This window comes from Penaeus monodon, chromosome 39, assembly GCF_015228065.2.
Source record: "Penaeus monodon isolate SGIC_2016 chromosome 39, NSTDA_Pmon_1, whole genome shotgun sequence".
Classification (NCBI taxonomy): domain Eukaryota; kingdom Metazoa; phylum Arthropoda; class Malacostraca; order Decapoda; family Penaeidae; genus Penaeus; species Penaeus monodon.
In genome coordinates, this window is record NC_051424.1 from 7,607,391 (window position 1) to 7,614,568 (window position 7,178).

The following is a 7,178-nucleotide window of genomic DNA, read 5'->3' on the forward strand; positions in this document are numbered from 1 at the left end:
AAAACCAAATATATTATATTCGTTAATCTTACATCAGACAATCACAGGAGTAAATTTTACATGGACTGAAAAGGCCCCCGCTTCAGCTCCAATTTATCTCAGGTACTTCTCATCTTAGCTACCGCACATTAGAAAATCCGGAGTTTTAAGTGAATTTATTCTTATCAATATCGACAATTTAGAAGCACTTGCGATGGACAATGCCGGGGCCAGATTCATCATACTCGTCTTTGGAAATCCACATAGACTGGAAGGTGGAGAGAGAGGCCAGGATGGAGCCGCCGATCCACACGGAGTATTTGCGCTCAGGAGGAGCAATGATCTTGATCTTGATGGTGGAAGGAGCCAGAGTTGTAATTTCCTTCTGCATGCGGTCAGCGAATACCAGGGTACATGGGTGGTCCCCAGAATGACGGTGTGGCGTAAGGCTCTTCCTGATGTCGACGTCGCACTTCATGATAGATTGATAAACCGTTTCATGAATACCTGAAGATTCCATACCCAGGAAGGAAGGCTGAAAGAGAGCCTCAGGGCATCGGAAACGTTCATTACCAATGGTGATGACTTGACCGTCGGGAAGTTCGTAAGATTTCTCTACGGAAGACGAAGCGGCTGCCTGTGCCATTTCACCTTCGAAGTCGAGGGCGACATAACATAACTTTTCTTTGATATCACGGACGATCTCACGCTCGGCCGTAGTAGTAAATGAGTAACCGCGTTCAGTAAGAATTCGCATGAGATAATCAGTTAGGTCTCGACCAGCCAAGTCGAGACGCATGATGGCGTGAGGAAGAGCATAACCTTCGTAGATGGGGACACAGTGAGACACACCATCACCAGAGTCAAGAACGATGCCAGTGGTACGGCCAGAGGCGTAGAGGGATAGCACGGCCTGGATGGCCACGTACATGGCAGGACAGCTAAATGTTTCGATCATGATCTGAGTCATCTTCTCACGGTTGGCCTTGGGGTTGAGGGGAGCCTCAGTGAGGAGGACGGGAGATTCCTCAGGAGCAACACGGAGTTCGTTGTAGAAAAGTGTGATGCCAGATATTCTCCATGTAGTCCCCAGTGGTGATGATACCGTGCTCGATGGGGTACATGAGAGTGAGAATACCTCTCTTGCTCTGGGACTCATCACCGACGTAGGCGTCCTTCTGACCCATACCGACCATCACACCCTGATGACGGGTGCGGGCGACGATGGGAGGGGAAAGCCCCCCCCCCCCGTTGCCACGAGGGGGCGTCGTCTCCGGCGAAGCCAGCCTTACAGAGGCCGGAGCCATTGTCAATGACCAGGGCAGTCGCTTCGTCGTCGCACATATTTCTGTTCTTGCAATTTACGTCTGAAAAGATGGAAAATCATTATTATACAGATGCACCTGCTGCATATCTATTACGTAAAGACGCACAACAATTATTATATTTCGAAATATTTCCCGAATTTTGATGTGGGTATGGTTATAAAGGGGTAGGGGGGGGGAGGACGAGAAGATGAAACAAAAAGAAGTTCCACAGGGAAAAAAACAAAGTAGAAAATAAATAAGAAAATCATGACTAAAGGACGGAAATTTGGAACAGGAAATTATAAGGAGACAATGAAGAGAAGCATAAGGAATATGGTAATGAAAAAGAAAGAAAAATAGTAAACACAATGACTAGAGCGATGGTAAGAATGTCGTTATAGCTGATGATAATAAAAATAATCGGAATGGTAAGATTGATGAAACTGCTAATGATTAATATAAATGGTAATGACATGAGGTAATAATGATTATGATAACAATCATTATGATAATAAAGATAAAACCTCACGCAACAACAATAACATGATGACGAGGATAATATTATTGATAATGAAGATGTAACTACAATAAAGATAATTTAGATAATGGTAATGAGAATAACGATAATAATGACAACTGGAAGACGAAAGGAAATTTTGAAGGATAAAATATAATCACAATAATGATAACAATAATAATGAATGATAATGGTAGCACCGATAATTAAATTTTATGACAAATATGATAATTATTTTAATGCAAAAATGAAAACGCTGCAGTTGACTTCACAAGAGAATAAATATATAATTAAATGGAATGAGAATAAGAAAAAGATGAAGGTGGAAGAACTATCCGTAATAGCAAACAGAAACTTAAAATAAAGGGGAAGAGGAAGACGAAAACGATGATAAGAAATAGTAACAGAAAATACTTATAACACTAGTAGTGGTTGTAGTAATAGAAATAACTCTACGAACAAAGGAACGAGCGGAATGAGGTGGAAAGAGGAAAAAAAAATGCAAGAATGAGAGGTCACTGTGACGTTTGATTTCTCTGTTTCCTGGTAATCCTGCTATTCATAAAAAATCTCATATCAACATGAATTGTGGAATAGTTTGGGAATGAATAGTCAACTCACCATTGGATTATGTGTGGGTCTATGTGGTGTCTGTATTGACTATAAGTCTGATTGTGCAGTGGTCTCAGTAGACAAAGAGGTAAACGATATAATCCTTATGTAATTCTTAATAAACACAGTCGTGTAAATGTAATGCAGAAAAATGGATTGTATCTCGTAATAATATCTTTATATTTGAATTATTTGCAAAGTAAAAACATCTAAAATGAAGTACACAAAAAAAAGCCTTCTAAAGGTGTTCCGCCCCCCCCCCCCCCCCCCCCCCCCCCCCCCCCCCCCCCCCCCCCCCCCCCACCCTGTGAATAAAAAGCCCCTGTATAAATAACGAAGTTTAGAATTGTTATGTAAACACATCTGGAGTAAAAATGCCATTTCCATGCATGTGACTTTAGCTAGTTAACACAGTAATGTCTGTCCGCTTATTGCAACGTGGTACTATTGTCATCTTATGGGAATTCCGAATTATCAGGATAAATATATCTCGGTCAGATGTACTCAATGCTAATATGTCCTTCAGCACTGTCCAGCCATTACTACCAAACATTTACAGTGTTCATGAAACCCACGGTATACGCCAAATGTCACCAAACGCAAGTGAAATGGTTTTCAACGTCGTTTCCGGGCACAACAGCTGATCACTCTGTCTCGCGAACACCGGACACCCATTACCTGGACAAGCGGATGTTCGTGTCCGAGGAAGGAGACTGGCGGGAGGACCTGCGTCTTCGGGCAATAAGTAGATTGCGGGATTCTATATATACCTTACATGTACAGAGGGCGGCGGGCGTGGGCATTGAGAGGTGGGGTTAGGCTGGGTGGAAATGGGGCGTGGGCGGGGGGCTGTTAGATATGGAATGGGGTGGGAGGCGACTCTCCAAAAGACACGTCAAGTGGGCTGTAGGAGCTCGCGATAAGAGGACGCTTTGCTATATATACACAAGCTTTCTGTTGCCAACACGAATAACCACGTCATCGGCTAATTGACTGAGTGGTAAGCAGGGCGGTGGTCACTGTAGGAGGCTTTCTGAATAGCATAAATGTCCGGAGCTGAGCACAGAGGACGGGAGGTGAATTAAAAATAAATTGCCTTGTTGATAAAACAGTGTGTTGTATAAAACTGTTTAGTAGTTGTTCACTTCATTTCATTATATACTACTGTATTATACCTATATTATAATTACTAACAAGTCACGTTCTGGTTTCATTATTCATTGTTCTCTCGGTCCTGTCTGCATTCTATCAACTCAAGGCACGAAGCACTTATAAGTATACAAAATAAAACCCAATGAATGGTATGAGAAACTCCACGAAGCTTAAAAAATGACAAGCAAAAACAAAAACAACCATAAACTAGTAAAAAACAAAAGAAATAATTAGGGCCTCGTTTATGTAGAAGGATAATCTGAATTGTAATCGTTTCCTCGAGTGAAGCGAGTGTAGGAATTCGGACGCGTGGCAAAATCAGTCGACCCTTTTGTCGTATTTATCTCCAAAATAGGAAAACTAACGGAAAATAGGTGCTGATGCATCGTCAAGTACTGGTATCATACGGATGAAGGAACGAGAAGGCACATAAAATGGAAGATATTGTAATATGATAAGGAAGCTAAACTTATACTTTTAGACGCAACGGACATCTATTTATCGACATTTATTAAGAGTGGTAAATTTCTAAGGCAACAACAGAGTTTGAAAAGTTGTTTATGATCACACACACACACACACACACACACACACACACACACACACACACACACACACACACACACACACACACACAACACACACACACACACACACACACACACACACACCACCCACACACCACACACCCCACACACACACACACACACACACACACACGCACACACACACACACACACACACACACTCACTCATATTTATTTATGTATAATCATAGGTTAAGATTACTAAGGAACTAAAATTACTAAGTTTCTTTGAGTTGAGTAGCATTGTGAACGAGACGTATTTTCATTAGTTTCTTTTTTATTTTGCCATTATTATTATCATTATTATTATTATTTTATTATTATCATCATTATTACTATCTTATTGTTTTTATCATTATTACTATTATTATCATATCATCATCATGATCATCATTATTACTGTTACTTTCATTACTGTTATTATTATTTTATTATTATTATTTTTATTATTATTATTATTATAATAATAATAATGATAATAATAATAAAAATTATTATTATCATTATTATTATTATCATTATTATTATTATTATTAGTAGTATTATCATTATTATTATCATCATTATTATTATTACCACCTTATCATTATTATCATTATAACTATTATTTCTGTTATGAGTCTTAGCATTATCATCATTATCATTATTACTATCATTACTGTTATCATTACTTTATTGTTATTAATATTATTATTATTATTATTATCATTATTATTATTATTATTATTATTATTATCATTACTATTATTATTACTATTATGATTTTTTAGCATGAGCTTTCCTGCCTCCATGCTTGCGTCAGATACATCCTCTAGTAATTTTTTGTTGCCGACTCTGAAATTTGATCGCTTGATGATAGAATCTTTAAACAGAAACTCTATTTCCAACGTCTGAAGTAACACATATAAAGACAGATTGGCGAAATTAGCATGTTTATTTATTAATTTCTTATTAGATAGGTAATTAAAAGATAAAATAAACCATGTATAGACACAACATTTCTGAAAAAGTCCATTCCTAAAAAATCCATAGAGTGAGAGAGAGAAAAACAACTAATATGAAAGCAAAACAAACAGAAAATGTACCTTATTCACTCAAAATGTTCCTCATTTTTTCATCTGCACAGTTTTTCAATCTTTATCTGTTTTCTAATTCGTGATACAACAGACATTTACCAGGGGAACATACATACATACACACACACACACACCACACACACACACACACACGCACACACACACACACACCCACACACACACAACACACACACAAAGATATATTATATTATATATATATATATACTAATATATATATCTGATATATATATTTTTTTTTTTTTTTTTTTTTTTTTTTTTTTTTTTTTTTTTTTCACCAGCCAATTATTCCACTGCAGGACAGTGTCTCTCTCAATTCACTATTGAGAGGTTATTTGGCAGTACCACCTTTGCCTGACTGGATGCCCTTCCTAATCAATCGCAGTTCGGCGCCTGGGTGGGGGGGGGGGGGGGTGGGGGGGGGGAACCCCCCCCCAAAAAAACACCTTGTGCCACGGCGGCGACTTCCCCTATGACACCTGCATTTTGACTTCTCAAGGCGATCTGTCATTCTCTCGCTCGGGCTCGAGCTAGAAGTCGATGGCAGGCCTTTTTACGACTGCCGCGGCGGGGAATTGAACTCGGGACATGAGGGTCGGAGTCCATTAGCCCATCGCGGCAGTCATACATGTATATATATATATATATATATATATATATGTATATATATAAATATTGACATATGTATGTATAACCCCCCCCCCCACCAATTTTTTTTTTAACAAAAAATTTTATATTTAAAAATTATTTTTATATATTATATATAATATAATATATATATATATATATATATAGGTGTGTGTTGTGTGTGGTGTGTGTGGTGTGGGGTGTGTTGTGGGTGTGTGTGTGTGGGTGTGTGTTGTGTGTGTAGTATGATACGTGTGTGTGTATATATATATATATATAGTATATATAGATAGATATACATAATATAATAATATATATGTATTATATCGTATTCACATATATAAAATTACACATATACATAATATATTTATTATATATATCATATATAATATTATTATATATTTATAATATATTTACATATATAAACATTTACACACACACACATGTATATATATCATTTTTATGCGTAAGTGCCTATGTTTATCTGCTAATGTCAGTCAGATGATGAATTTCGTTCCGAAGAGAAGCCCTGGTTATGGGATGACGTCCTTAAAACGAATTATTACCTTGACAAATTTGTAATAATGAAGATCTCTCTCTCTCTCTCTCTCTCTCTCTCTCTCTCTCTCTCTTATATATATATATATTATATATTATATGTATATATATAATATATATATATATATATATATATATATATATATATATATATATATATACGCACAGACATAAAATACACACAAATATACATACATACATGTATATGTATAGATATAGATAGATGGATAGATAGATAGATAGATAGATAGATATAGATATATGGAGTATACATATATACATATATAAATGCATATACATCCACATACATATATATACATATATATATATATATTATCTAATATATATGTATGTATATATAATATATATCACATATTACGGAGTAGTATATCATATAGGTATATATACGGGGTTATATACTACATACATACACACACAACACACCACACAGATATATATATATTATATATATATATATATATATTATATATATTATATATATATGTATGTATATATATATAGATATAAATATAAATTTATAAAAAAATTTAAATTTAATTAAAAATTTTTTTATATATATATATATATAAAGATATTATTGTATATATAAGCACACACACACACACACAATCACACACTCACACACTCACACACACACACACACACACACACACACAAATGTTTAAATTGTTTGTAGATTTTTTATATTTATATTATATATATATATATATCATATATATATATA

General features: G+C 35.8%; 1 pseudogene; it reads right to left on the minus strand.

Annotated features, from left to right (window-relative positions):
* Nucleotides 1-3,301, minus strand: LOC119597339 (annotated as a pseudogene).
* Between the last annotated feature and the right edge of the window lie 3,877 nt (nucleotides 3,302-7,178).